General features: G+C 43.7%; 1 protein-coding gene across 32 annotated transcripts in view; it reads left to right on the top strand.

Annotated features, from left to right (window-relative positions):
• LOC110498787 (neurexin-1a) overlaps window positions 1-15,309 on the top strand; it is a 560,879-nt gene that overhangs the window by 206,455 nt on the left and 339,115 nt on the right. The window lies entirely within an intron of this gene.

The raw sequence follows: 15,309 nt of genomic DNA, 5'->3' as shown, positions 1-15,309 counted from the left end.
CACCATATTATCATGCCAGTAAGGCAATCCCTCTCCCTGTCTTCTCTCCCACTGTGTCCTCAGTGCCTCTCCGAGCATCCAGTGTTACACACACACACACACATACACACACACCCACACAGCCCCTCCGAGCCCCCAGTGAAACCATTTTCTGATCCCTGTTGATTTGCTTATCTAAGCAGCAATTTGTTAGCGTGTGTTCACTGCCAAGGCCCTGGCAATGTCACGGTGCAAATTACATACGCCCCCCAACCATGTTTACTGCTCCTTCTCCACTAGTGGGAATTACATTAACAGTTTCAATACTCCATGAAGCCACACAGAGCAGAGCCATACAGCTACACACACACACACATATCCAGTCGCACGCATGCTCTATTGAGTAGGGGGTCAGGGTACACTACAGAACCATCACAGCTGTGGCCTTGTTCATGTTACTGACTAGTCTAGCACAGAGAGGAGAGGAAAAGAGTACGGTAGAAGTGTGGGGGGGTGGGGGGGGTGCAGGTGAGGAGGAGAGAGGAGGATAGAAATCTGTGTGGGGGGGTGGAGGTGAGGAGGAGAGAGGAGGATAGAAATGTGTGTGGGGGGGTAGAAGTGAGGAGGAGAGAGGAGGATAGAAATGTGTGTGGGGGGGTAGAGCTGAGGAGGAGAGAGGAGGATATAAATGTGTGTGGGGGGTAGAGCTGAGGAGGAGAGAGGAGGATAGAAATGTGTGGGGGGGGGGTAGAGCTGAGGAGGAGAGAGGAGGATATAAATGTGTGTGGGGGGGGTAGAGCTGAGGAGGAGAGAGGAGGATAGAAATGTGTGTGGTGGGTAGAGCTGCGGAGGAGAGAGGAGGATAGAAATGTGTGTGGTGGGTAGAGCTGCGGAGGAGAGAGGAAGATAGAAATGTGTGTGGTGGGTAGAGCTGAGGAGGAGAGAGGAGGATAGAAATGTGTGTGGTGGGTAGAGCTGCGGAGGAGAGAGGAGGATAGAAATGTGTGTGGGGGGGGGTAGAGCTGAGGAGGAGAGAGGAGGAGAAATTTAGAAACCTTTTAGCAGAACATTTTTTGTCAAACATTTCAGGCACATAATAACTATGTTGTGTGAACCAAAAGCAACAGCAATCATTTGACTCCTCCTGTGACATGGTAGACCAACAGTGTTGCACTGTGTCGAGACAGGCGACCAAACCCACTGGATGTATCATGTTATCACAATTAGATGTGCTGCCCTATTATCCCTCTATTTAGCTGTATCTTTCATCCCTCCCTCCCTCCCTCCCTCCCTCCCTCCCTCCCTCCCTCCCTCCCTCCCTCCCTCCCTGTATTTTCCTTGTTGTCAGTGACTCTCCAAAGCCTCACTTCTCTCTTTTTTCCTCCTTTTTCCTTCTTCTCCGCTCTGCCCGAGTTTCCATGGAAACGGGAGAGAACAGGTCTCTCTCTGTCTCTCTCTTCTCCCCTCCCTGTCTCTCTCTCTCTCGCAAACTCTCTGTCCATTTATTTTTCCTTCCTTACTTAATTTCTCTCTCTCCATCTCTCTCACTTTCTCTCTCTCTCCCTCTCTCTTTCTATCTCTCTCTGTCTCTCCTCTGTTTCTCTTTCTGTTTCTCTCTCCCTCTCTCTCTGTCTCTTGCTCTCTCTCTCTGTCTCTTTCTTTATCTTTCTCCCTTTCTCTTTGTCTCTCTCTCTGTCTCTCTCTCTCTGTCTCACTTTCTATGTCTCTCTCTCTTTGTCTATGTCTCTTTCTCTTTCTCTCTCTCTGGACTGAGACAGTTACTGCACAGTGGTACACTGAGATCAGCACTAATTTCAAAATCACGTTTTTTCTACACTCCCTCCTCAAATCTGAAGTCTGGACAGTGTTAGCTGGGAAACTCAGGAGGAGATTGGAGAGGAGAGAGGAGAGGAGAGAGGAGAGAAGAGAGGAGAGAGGAGAGGAGATAGTGGAGTAGCCCTTACTAGGGCTATTCTTATGGTGTGGAAGTCTACTCTCAAAATAGCTGTGGCTAGAGAATGTGTTTGCCATGTAGATACTGATTTGCAGCTTTCACATACAGAATAAGCATACATGGAAAAGTGATGTTTTTTTCTAAATGTAAACCTCCTTAAACTTCCTGCCATTTCATAGATAATGTGAAAGTAAAAAGAGAAAAGGCATTTTGCAACTAAATGTATTCCCTCAAACGCTACATGGTATCTAAAAATATATGTTTTTAAATGTGTTGCCATGCTGAGTTGTGTGCAGGATGTGGGCCTTGTGAAGTGTACAACACATACATTAACTACTTTAATGTATTTACATGTAGTTGCACACGGTGCACAGTCTTCACGCATGCATGTACCTAATGCATATTTTATTGTATTGTATGTAGACCCCAGACCTACATACCTACAGGTTATAGAACAGAGCAGAAGTGCTGAACTATATGTTCAGACCCCAGACCTACATACCTACAGGTTATAGAACAGAGCAGAAGTGCTGAACTATCTGTTCAGACCCCAGACCTACATACCTACAGGTTATAGAACAGAGCAGAAGTGCTGAACTATCTGTTCAGACCCCAGACCTACATACCTACAGGTTATAGAACAGAGCAGAAGTGCTGAACTATATGTTCAGACCCCAGACCTACATACCTACAGGTTATAGAACAGAGCAGAAGTGCTGAACTATCTATTCAGACCCCAGTCCTACATACCTACAGGTTATAGAACAGAGCAGAAGTGCTGAACTATATGTTCAGACCCCAGACCTACATACCTACAGGTTATAGAACAGAGCAGAAGTGCTGAACTATATGTTCAGACCCCAGATCTACATACCTACAGGTTATAGAACAGAGCAGAAGTGCTGAACTATATGTTCAGACCCCAGACCTACATACCTACAGGTTATAGAACAGAGCAGAAGTGCTGAACTATCTATTCAGACCCCAGACCTACATACCTTCAGGTTATAGAACAGAGCAGAAGTGCTGAACTATATGTTCAGACCCCAGACCTACATACCTACAGGTTATAGAACAGAGCAGAAGTGCTGAACTATATGTTCAGACCCCAGACCTACATACCTACAGGTTATAGAACAGAGCAGAAGTGCTGAACTATCTGTTCAGACCCCAGACCTACATACCTACAGGTTATAGAACAGAGCAGAAGTGCTGAACTATATGTTCAGACCCCAGACCTACATACCTTCAGGTTATAGAACAGAGCAGAAGTGCTGAACTATATGTTCAGACCCCAGACCTACATACCTACAGGTTATAGAACAGAGCAGAAGTGCTGAACTATCTGTTCAGACCCCAGACCTACATACCTACAGGTTATAGAACAGAGCAGAAGTGCTGAACTATCTGTTCAGACCCCAGACCTACATACCTACAGGTTATAGAACAGAGCAGAAGTGCTGAACTATCTGTTCAGACCCCAGACCTACATACCTACAGGTTATAGAACAGAGCAGAAGTGCTGAACTCTCTGTTCAGACCCCAGACCTACATACCTACAGGTTATAGAACAGAGCAGAAGTGCTGAACTATCTGTTCAGACCCCAGACCTACATACCTACAGGTTATAGAACAGAGCAGAAGTGCTGAACTCTCTGTTCAGACCCCAGACCTACATACCTACAGGTTATAGAACAGAGCAGAAGTGCTGAACTATATGTTCAGACCCCAGACCTACATACCTACAGGTTATAGAACAGAGCAGAAGTGCTGAACTATCTGTTCAGACCCCAGACCTACATACCTACAGGTTATAGAACAGAGCAGAAGTGCTGAACTATATGTTCAGACCCCAGACCTACATACCTACAGGTTATAGAACAGAGCAGAAGTGCTGAACTATATGTTCAGACCCCAGACCTACATACCTACAGGTTATAAAACAGAGCAGAAGTGCTGAACTATATGTTCAGACCCCAGTCCTACATACCTACAGGTTATAGAACAGAGCAGAAGTGCTGAACTATATGTTCAGACCCCAGACCTACATACCTACAGGTTATAGAACAGAGCAGAAGTGCTGAACTATCTGTTCAGACCCCAGACCTACATACCTACAGGTTATAGAACAGAGCAGAAGTGCTGAACTATCTGTTCAGACCCCAGACCTACATACCTACAGGTTATAGAACAGAGCAGAAGTGCTGAACTATATGTTCAGACCCCAGACCTACATACCTACAGGTTATAGAACAGAGCAGAAGTGCTGAACTATCTATTCAGACCCCAGTCCTACATACCTACAGGTTATAGAACAGAGCAGAAGTGCTGAACTATATGTTCAGACCCCAGACCTACATACCTACAGGTTATAGAACAGAGCAGAAGTGCTGAACTATATGTTCAGACCCCAGACCTACATACCTACAGGTTATAGAACAGAGCAGAAGTGCTGAACTATATGTTCAGACCCCAGACCTACATACCTACAGGTTATAGAACAGAGCAGAAGTGCTGAACTATCTATTCAGACCCCAGACCTACATACCTTCAGGTTATAGAACAGAGCAGAAGTGCTGAACTATATGTTCAGACCCCAGACCTACATACCTACAGGTTATAGAACAGAGCAGAAGTGCTGAACTATATGTTCAGACCCCAGACCTACATACCTACAGGTTATAGAACAGAGCAGAAGTGCTGAACTATCTGTTCAGACCCCAGACCTACATACCTACAGGTTATAGAACAGAGCAGAAGTGCTGAACTATATGTTCAGACCCCAGACCTACATACCTTCAGGTTATAGAACAGAGCAGAAGTGCTGAACTATATGTTCAGACCCCAGACCTACATACCTACAGGTTATAGAACAGAGCAGAAGTGCTGAACTATCTGTTCAGACCCCAGACCTACATACCTACAGGTTATAGAACAGAGCAGAAGTGCTGAACTATCTGTTCAGACCCCAGACCTACATACCTACAGGTTATAGAACAGAGCAGAAGTGCTGAACTATCTGTTCAGACCCCAGACCTACATACCTACAGGTTATAGAACAGAGCAGAAGTGCTGAACTCTCTGTTCAGACCCCAGACCTACATACCTACAGGTTATAGAACAGAGCAGAAGTGCTGAACTATCTGTTCAGACCCCAGACCTACATACCTACAGGTTATAGAACAGAGCAGAAGTGCTGAACTCTCTGTTCAGACCCCAGACCTACATACCTACAGGTTATAGAACAGAGCAGAAGTGCTGAACTATATGTTCAGACCCCAGACCTACATACCTACAGGTTATAGAACAGAGCAGAAGTGCTGAACTATCTGTTCAGACCCCAGACCTACATACCTACAGGTTATAGAACAGAGCAGAAGTGCTGAACTATATGTTCAGACCCCAGACCTACATACCTACAGGTTATAGAACAGAGCAGAAGTGCTGAACTATATGTTCAGACCCCAGACCTACATACCTACAGGTTATAAAACAGAGCAGAAGTGCTGAACTATATGTTCAGACCCCAGTCCTACATACCTACAGGTTATAGAACAGAGCAGAAGTGCTGAACTCTCTGTTCAGACCCCAGACCTACATACCTACAGGTTATAGAACAGAGCAGAAGTGCTGAACTATATGTTCAGACCCCAGTCCTACATACCTACAGGTTATAGAACAGAGCAGAAGTGCTGAACTCTCTGTTCAGACCCCAGACCTACATACCTACAGGTTATAGAACAGAGCAGAAGTGCTGAACTCTCTGTTCAGACCCCAGACCTACATACCTACAGGTTATAGAACAGAGCAGAAGTGCTGAACTATCTATTCAGACCCCAGACCTACATACCTTCAGGTTATAGAACAGAGCAGAAGTGCTGAACTATATGTTCAGACCCCAGACCTACATACCTACAGGTTATAGAACAGAGCAGAAGTGCTGAACTATATGTTCAGACCCCAGACCTACATACCTACAGGTTATAGAACAGAGCAGAAGTGCTGAACTATCTATTCAGACCCCAGACCTACATACCTACAGGTTATAGAACAGAGCAGAAGTGCTGAACTATATGTTCAGACCCCAGACCTACATACCTTCAGGTTATAGAACAGAGCAGAAGTGCTGAACTATATGTTCAGACCCCAGACCTACATACCTACAGGTTATAGAACAGAGCAGAAGTGCTGAACTATATGTTCAGACCCCAGACCTACATACCTACAGGTTATAGAACAGAGCAGAAGTGCTGAACTATATGTTCAGACCCCAGACCTACATACCTACAGGTTATAGAACAGAGCAGAAGTGCTGAACTATATGTTCAGACCCCAGACCTACATACCTTCAGGTTATAGAACAGAGCAGAAGTGCTGAACTATATGTTCAGACCCCAGACCTACATACCTACAGGTTATAGAACAGAGCAGAAGTGCTGAACTATATGTTCAGACCCCAGACCTACATACCTACAGGTTATAGAACAGAGCAGAAGTGCTGAACTATATGTTCAGACCCCAGACCTACATACCTTCAGGTTATAGAACAGAGCAGAAGCGCTGAACTATCTATTCAGACCCCAGACCTACATACCTACAGGTTATAGAACAGAGCAGAAGTGCTGAACTATCTGTTCAGACCCCAGACCTACATACCTACAGGTTATAGAACAGAGCAGAAGCGCTGAACTATATGTTCAGACCCCAGACCTACATACCTACAGGTTATAGAACAGAGCAGAAGTGCTGAACTATCTGTTCAGACCCAAGACATACATACCTACAGGTTATAGAACAGAGCAGAAGTGCTGAACTATCTGTTCAGACCCCAGACCTACATACCTACAGGTTATAGAACAGAGCAGAAGCGCTGAACTATATGTTCAGACCCCAGACCTACATACCTACAGGTTATAGAACAGAGCAGAAGTGCTGAACTATCTGTTCAGACCCAAGACATACATACCTACAGGTTATAGAACAGAGCAGAAGCGCTGAACTATCTATTCAGACCCCAGACCTACATACCTACAGGTTATAGAACAGAGCAGAAGTGCTGAACTATCTGTTCAGACCCCAGACCTACATACCTACAGGTTATAGAACAGAGCAGAAGTGCTGAACTATCTGTTCAGACCCCAGACCTACATACCTACAGGTTATAGAACAGAGCAGAAGTGCTGAACTATCTATTCAGACCCCAGACCTACATACCTACAGGTTATAGAACAAAGCAGAAGTGCTGAACTATCTGTTCAGACCCCAGTCCTACATACCTACATACAGGTTATGGAGAAGTTGCTATTTTAGTGTTTCTCAAGTAGGTTATCTCAGGGATAAAGCCTACACTTCTATGACAAAGATAATACAACTTTATAGTAAATCCTACAGTAATGTCAGCAAAAACACTACAGTAAATACTACAGTATAGTATAGTCTGCAATAGCAAATGGTACTGTATTCCCTAAATATATACATACTTTTAAACCAGGGCCCACAAGGCCATTTTGAATGTAGCCTCTCTACAGAATAGTATAGTTTTCTATTTAAACTATACTACAGTATATACTACAGTATTGCTTTTGCATACTTTAGTCTGTAGTTTTTAGTCTACGACTTTAGTCCATAAAAATACTACAGTGAATACTACAGTAAAGTCTGAAAAAACACTACAGTGAATACTACAGTAAAGTCTGAAAAAACACTACAGTGAATACTACAGTAAAGTCTGAAAAAACACTACAGTGAATACTTTAGAATTTATACCATAATATTACGTAGTATTTCTCATGTGGGAGGGCGTACACTACATGACCAAAAGTATGTGGACACCAGCTCGTCGAACATCTCATTCCAAAGTCATGGGAATTAATATGGACTTGGTATCCCGTTTGCTGCTATAACAGCGTCTGTTCCTCTGGGAAGGCTTTCCACAAGATATTAAAACATTTCTGCGGGGACTTGCTTCCATTCAGCCACAACAGCATTAGTGAGGTGGGGCATTGATGTTGAGTGATTATACCTGGCTCGAAGTCGGCATTCCAATTCATCCCAAAGGTGTTCAATGGGGTTGAGGTCAAGTTCTTCCACACCAATCTCGACAAACCATGTGTGTTTGGACATGTGTGTATGGACCTTTGTGCACAGGGGCATTGCCATGCTGAAACAGGAAAGGGCCTTCCCCAAACTGTTACCACAAAGTTGGAAGGACAGAATAATATATAATGTCATTGTATGCTGTAGCATTAAGATTCCCCTTCACTGGAACTAAGGGGCCCAGCCCAAACCATGAAAAACAGACCCAGACCAGTATTCCTTCTTTACCCAACTTTACAGTTACCATTATGCATTCGGGCAGGTAGTGTTCTCCTGGTAGATGGTGAAGCATGATTCGTCACTCCAGAGAATGCGTTTCCACTGCTCCAGAGTCCAATGGCGGCAAGCTTTACACCACTCCACCCGACGTGGAGTGGCATTATGCATGGTGATCTTAGCCTTGTGTGCTGCTGCTCGGCCATGGAAAATAATTTCATGAAGCCCCTGACGAACAGTTATTGTGCTAACATTGCTTCCAGAGGCAGTTTGGAACTCGGTAGTGAGTGTTGCAACCAAGGACAGACGGTTTTTACGTGCTACGTGCTTTAGCACTCAGAGGTCCATTTCTGTGAGCTTGTGTGGCCCACCACTTCTTGGCTGAGGCGTTGTTGCTCCTAGACGTTTCCACTTCACAATAACAGCATTACAGTTGACCGGGACAGCTCTAGTAGGCCAGACTTTTGACGAGCTGACTTGTCGGAAAGGTGGCATCCTATGACGGTGTCACGTTGAAAGGCACTGAGCTCTTCAGTAAGACCATTCTACTGCCAATGTTTGTCTATGGAGATTTCATGGCTGTGTGCTCGTTGTTATACACCTGTCAGCAAACTTGTGTGGCTGAAATAGCCAAATCCAGTCATTTGAAGCGGACCGCACATACTTAATTGTTTTTTTATAGTGTATATTAAGTCAGGCACTGTCGCTAGGGCAATACGTAATACTGTATTTGTAATTAGAGTAAGTCAGGCTTTGTTAATCCTAAACCAAACCTTTGAAGATTAGGCCTCATATGCACTCTTGCCTAAAAAAAATATAGATATATTTTTTTCAGTCTGGAACTAAATAGTATACAGTTTGTTACCACAGGAGTGTTGATTACCATCATCTGTTGTACACAGCAAGGAAACCTGGAGGCTAGAAACTGGGAAATGTTTTTTTCACTGCTGGAGAAGGAAGTCAAAAACGTCAGAGTTAAAACATATCAAGAGACATATCCCCACTATTCCTGTTTGTGACGGCGACTTGATCAAGTGGATACAAGAAGGACAGTTGGATGCCAGTCTCATGTTGTTGTTATGCTAGTCACGCATCCCTATAGTCTACCTGGTTTCCGGTTTCAGACACACTCAGACAGACACAGTACAGTCCTTAGAGCAGAGTTTAATGGTACGTGGGCTCCTGAGTGGCGAAATCCAGGCTGCATCACATCTGGCAGTGATTGGGTGTCCCATAGGGCGGTGCACAATTGGCCCAGGTTTGGCCGGTGTAGGTCATCATTGTAAATTAGAATTTGTTCTGAACTGGCTTGCCTGGTTAAATAAGAAAAACATGCCGAACACTCTTTTAACACGAAGCCTGATCCCAGATCTTTTATCCCCGGTCTTTCCATCACCTATGGCCATTGTCACAAGACGGCATACACAGATCTAGGGCCAAGTTATCAAGCCCTGTCTGTTGTCAAAGTGCAGAGTTGTCCCCCTCCCGCCCCCAACCCCAGAGCCCTTTCTTTGGCAATGACCCTACCTTTCAATAATTAATCAAATGAAAGTAATGTTTGAAGAATTGAATAATAAATGAATCCACAGGGCACCAGCCAACAAAGCACAGTTGGTCCCAGGAGTGAGTGAGTCACGACGCTGCATGTGGCACCGTGCTGGGATTTTCATCTGGCTGTTCCCATGTTTTATTAATACGCACACACTCACACACCGCAGAAACGTGTCTCTCACCAACAACAGTGCAACAAAAGCATCCCAGCCAGCCCATAAAGGCCTTGATCAGTCGCCATGGTGCTACTTCAGTTAGAGTTTTGTGTTACAGAGAGATGGTGACAATGGTGGATTAATGATGACTTCACTGCACAGACTTTCTTTTGATCCTGACAATCATGACGCTGTTATGATGTAGCAGAAAAGCTGTAGCTCCATCATCCATTGCCAGTGCATGCTTCACTCAGTAGCCATAGAGGGATGATGACAACGGTGAATTATGGATGATGTTATTACTGCACTTTTGCTGCTTTTCGACTGTAAAGGGGTGTGGTAAATGGCCAATATACCACGACTTAGAGCTGGTCTTAGGCACGGCACAACGTGGATACAGCCTTTAGCCGTGGTATGTTGGAGCAGGTCCACTGGATCCATGGCCCAGTGAGAGATTGGTGCCGGCCGTGTAGATGGAAACAGAAAAGCCTGAGCCTTTGGGTAGAACACTGGGGTAAATCCTGTATGGAAACAGAAAAGCCTGAGCCTTTGGGTAGAACACTGGGATAAATCCTGTATGGAAACAGAAAAGTCTGAGCCTTTGGGTAGAACACTGGGGTAAATCCTGTATGGAAAAAGAAAAGCCTGAGCCTTTGGGTAGAACACTGGGGTAAATCCTGTATGGAAACAGAAAAGCCTGAGCCTTTGGGTAGAACACTGGAGTAAATCCTGTATGGAAATAGAAAAGTCTGAGCCTTTGGGTAGAACACTGGGGTAAATCCTGTATGGAAACAGAAAAGCCTGATCCTTTGGGTAGAACACTGGAGTAAATCCTGTATGGAAATAGAAAAGTCTGAGCCTTTGGGTAGAACACTGGGGTAAATCCTGTATGGAAACAGAAAAGCCTGAGCCTTTGGGTATAACACTGGGGTAAATCCTGTATGGAAATAGAAAAGTCTGAGCCTTTGGGTAGAACACTGGGGTAAATCCTGTATGGAAACAGAAAAGCCTGAGCCTTTGGGTAGAACACTGGGGTAAATCTGTATGGAAATGCACCATGAGAGATCCATCTGAAAGCCTCAGGATCACTTCATCTGCGTCCCAAAAGGCCACTGTATTCCCTATATAGTGCACTACTTTTAAACCAGGGCCCATAAGTCCATTTGGAATGCAGCCTCTCTTTTGGGGACACTTTCTTGAAAGGTGCGTCCTGACAGGTCCATAACAAATGAAAGTAAAAATAAATAAATAATCTGAAATTATACTACCTGTAAATACATTCACCAGTAAACACAGACTCCCAGGAGAGAGTGAGTCATCATTAAGCTGTAACAAATAATTTTTGTTATGTCATGTTTATCACAACATTAAGACACTGTTATATGACACACAGTTCAAGGAAAGTGCAACCTTATTCCTTCCATGCTCTTCCTCGCAGATCACATGCACACAGACGGACACACGCGCACACACACACGCACACACACACACACACACACGCACACGCACACGCACACGCACACACACACACACACACACACACACACACACACACACACACACACACACACACACACACACACACACACACACACACAGTGTTACCTCATTCCTTCCATCCTCCTCCTCAGGGAGGAAGGGAGAGAGGAAGGGGATTTGGAAGCAGAGTGAGTCCGTAAATGGATGCTGACAGTCTAATACTTGAGAGACGAGAAAAAGCCATTTTTGTTCTGTACTGTAAATGCTCTTTAAAACGATTTACATCTTTAAACATTAAATCTTACATTGCTCGTTCTAATATTTCTATATTTCTTCTTTTTCTTGTCCACATCACTGGCATGGTCCACACACATCAACACCATCGTGAAGAGGGCATGACAATGCCTCTTCCCCTCAGGAGGCTGAAAAGATTTGTCATGGGCCTTGAGATCCTCAAAATGTTCTACAGATGCACCGTTAAGAGCATCTTGACTGGCAGCATCACCGCTTAGTATTGTAAAATCCTAGAGGAAAACCTGGTTCAGTTTGCTTTCCAGCAGACACTGGGAGACAAGTTCACCTTTCAGTTGGACAATAACCTTGAGGCAAATCCAATGCAGCACATTACTGAGTATCACTCTCCATATTTTCAAGCATAGTGGTGGCTGCATCATGTTATGGGTATGCTTGTAATCGTTAAGGACTGAGGAGTTTTTCAGGATAAAAAAGAAATTGGATTGGAGCCACAAGCAAAATCCTAGAGGAAAACCTGGTTCAGTCTGCTTTCCATCATACACTGGGAGATTATTTTACCTTTCAGCAGGACAATAACCTAAAACACAAGGCCAAATATGCACTGGAATTGCTTACTAAGATGACATTGAAGGTTCCTCAGTGGCCTAGTTACAGGTTTAACTTAAATTGGCTTGAAAATCTATGGCAAGACCTGAAAATAAGTAAGATGTAAGATTTTTTTAAAGAATAATGTGCAAATTTGGTCCAATCCAGGTGTGCAAAGCTCTTAGAGATTTGCCCAGAAAGACTCACAACTGTAATCCCTGCCAAAACATATTCTAACATGCATTGACTCAGGGGGTTGAATACTTACAGTATGGAATCAAGATATATTTGTGTTTTATTTTTACAAACTTTATGATTTTTCTTCCACTTTGACAATAGAGTATTTTGTGTAGGTCATTGACAAAAAAAAATGACAATTAAATCAATTTAATCCCACCTTGTAACACAACAACACGTGGAAAAAAGTCTAGGGGTGTATAGACAGTATGGACAGTATATGACGAGGAAAGCTGAGTACAGCAGTAGTTACAGTGCCTTGCGAAAGTATTCGGCCCCCTTGAACTTTGCGACCTTTTGCCACATTTCAGGCTTCAAACATAAAGATATAAAACTGTATTTTTTTGTGAAGAATCAACAACAAGTGGGACACAATCATGAAGTGGAACGACATTTATTGGATATTTCAAACTTTTTTAACAAATCAAAAACTGAAAAATTGGGCGTGCAAAATTATTCAGCCCCTTTACTTTCAGTGCAGCAAACTCTCTCCAGAAGTTCAGTGAGGATCTCTGAATGATCCAATGTTGACCTAAATGACTAATGATGATAAATACAATCCACCTGTGTGTAATCAAGTCTCCGTATAAATGCACCTGCACTGTGATAGTCTCAGAGGTCCGTTAAAAGCGCAGAGAGCATCATGAAGAACAAGGAACACACCAGGCAGGTCCGAGATACTGTTGTGAAGAAGTTTAAAGCCGGATTTGGATACAAAAATATTTCCCAAGCTTTAAACATCCCAAGGAGCACTGTGCAAGCGATAATATTGAAATGGAAGGAGTATCAGACCACTGCAAATCTACCAAGACCTGGCCGTCCCTCTAAAATTTCAGCTCATACAAGGAGAAGACTGATCAGAGATGCAGCCAAGAGGCTCTGGATGAACTGCAGAGATCTACAGCTGAGGTGGGAGACTCTGTCCATAGGACAACAATCAGTCGTATATTGCACAAATCTGGCCTTTATGGAAGAGTGGCAAGAAGAAAGCCATTTCTTAAAGATATCCATAAAAAGTGTTGTTTAAAGTTTGCCACAAGCCACCTGGGAGACACACCAAACATGTGAAAGACGGTGCTCTGGTCAGATGAAACCAAAATTGAACTTTTTGGCAACAATGCAAAACGTTATGTTTGGCGTAAAAGCAACACAGCTGAACACACCATCCCCACTGTCAAACATGGTGGTGGCAGCATCATGGTTTGGGCCTGCTTTTCTTCAGCAGGGACAGGGAAGATGGTTAAAATTGATGGGAAGATGGATGGAGCCAAATACAGGACCATTCTGGAAGAAAACCTGATGGAGTCTGCAAAAGACCTGAGACTGGGACAGAGATTTGTCTTCCAACAAGACAATGATCCAAAACATAAAGCAAAATCTACAATGGAATGGTTCAAAAATAAACAATAAAAATAAACATATCCAGGTGTTAGAATGGCCAAGTCAAAGTCCAGACCTGAATCCAATCGAGAATCTGTGGAAAGAACTGAAAACTGCTGTTCACAAATGCTCTCCATCCAACCTCACTGAGCTCGAGCTGTTTTGCAAGGAGGAATGGGAAAAAATGTCAGTCTCTCGATGTGCAAAACTAATAGAGACATACCCCAAGCGACTTACAGCTGTAATCGCAGAAAAAGGTGGCGCTACAAATTATGAACTTAAGGGGGCTGAATAATTTTGCACGCCCAATTTTTCAGTTTTTGATTTGTTAAAAAAGTTTTAAATATCCAATAAATGTCGTTCCACTTCATGATTGTGTCCCACTTGTTGTTGATTCTTCACAAAAAAATACAGTTTTATATCTTTATGTTTGAAGCCTGAAATGTGGCAAAAGGTCGCAAAGTTCAAGGGGGCCGAATACTTTCGCAAGGCACTGTATGTAGGATGAGCCTGATGCATATGGAGTGACTGTATATCTAACTGTAGATATATCTGTCAGTATCATGTATTATACGCCACTTTAAAGAGGCCCATCTGATGGGGGCACAACACTGAATTCCGTGTTGTCTATTGTGTACTGCGAGTTTGTCTGACTAAATGGATGTAAGTGGAAGATTAGAGGGGAGATGTCAGCATCTTTCAGACGTCTTCTCTGAGTGGTGCTCCCTTTCCTGTTGTCACTTTCCTGTTATCACATTTCTGTAAGTAAGTGTGTAAACATAGTCAAGCTATGTTTAAGTCACAAGGCAACATGCCACTATACAGTCCCCTTAGGTGGCTAGTAATATCTACACGCCGATGACATGAGTAGGATAACACTGTTAGATGTACCTATAGGGATGGAGGGAGGCAAACGTCTTAGTGAAAGGCTTCCCTCAAGCAAACGTCTTAGTGAAAGGCAGAGCGATGAGGGGAGGAGGAGGCGGAGCAGCAAGAGGAGGATAGATAAAGAACATAATGGCTGCATAAAGAGAACAATTATGATTTAGGAGAAGATGATGACAGATAAAACAAAAGAGGAACCTAGAGGGCGGAGGAATAAATATTGTCTCAGAGAGAAAGATGATATGTAGCAAATATAATTTCTTAACTACGAACATAATGATATTTAAAACATGCTACTGTGTAGAGAATCCCATTACTGGCTCCATGTTGCCTAAGTCCCGTTCCTGGCACCATATTCCATACATAGTGAACTACTTTTGACCAGAACCCTATTGGCCTATGGTGCCATTTGGAGCACGTTAATTGACCTCCCTCAAGCCACACTGTCAAATCAAATTAACAGCATTCTTACATAGGTATTCCTCTTGTCCAGATGGGTTAGGGCAAGTTGGGGCGGGGCAGCCTAGCAGTTAAGAG

Source organism: Oncorhynchus mykiss, chromosome 20 (genome assembly GCF_057628025.1).
Source record: "Oncorhynchus mykiss isolate SJ-2025 chromosome 20, ASM5762802v1, whole genome shotgun sequence".
Taxonomy (NCBI): domain Eukaryota; kingdom Metazoa; phylum Chordata; class Actinopteri; order Salmoniformes; family Salmonidae; genus Oncorhynchus; species Oncorhynchus mykiss.
This window is presented reverse-complemented; position numbering and strand designations above follow the sequence as displayed.